The following is a 484-nucleotide window of genomic DNA, read 5'->3' as shown; positions in this document are numbered from 1 at the left end:
AAGCAACCTGTCTCTGTTCTTAGGAAACTCAATTAGAATGGTAGAGAGGGTGTGCGTCCTTCCTCCTCCCCTAAAACACGGATGTGATTGGCAAATCATATCGAAACACGCATTCCCTCCCCTTAGAGTTCTGTCAGTCGTCCTGTCAAATCAGATAGTGACGTCATCGAAAAGCGTGCGTTTTGACGTCACGGATTATGTCGAGGTCCCAATTAGTATTATTACAGTTTTTTTTCTCCTTTACATATCCGTCTTTGGTACTGATATGAATGTGTTCATACCAACTAAGATGAACGTTAGAATCGTAACGAATAATAGCATGTACCTGTTATACTCCCGAATCAACTTTTGTCAAGATATGCTGAGTTAAAGGTGTCGGTAAGTTGCTGCTACGCTCTATTTTTTTCCAAGATGGAGAAATCGGTTTTCTTATTATTGATCATCTCTCTCTTATCATATATCCGATCCATGAGAAGAATCCCCC

Source organism: Penaeus monodon, chromosome 21 (assembly GCF_015228065.2).
Source record: "Penaeus monodon isolate SGIC_2016 chromosome 21, NSTDA_Pmon_1, whole genome shotgun sequence".
NCBI classification, from domain to species: Eukaryota; Metazoa; Arthropoda; class Malacostraca; order Decapoda; family Penaeidae; genus Penaeus; species Penaeus monodon.
The sequence above is the reverse complement of the archived record's forward strand: the minus strand, read 5'-3'. Positions refer to the sequence as shown.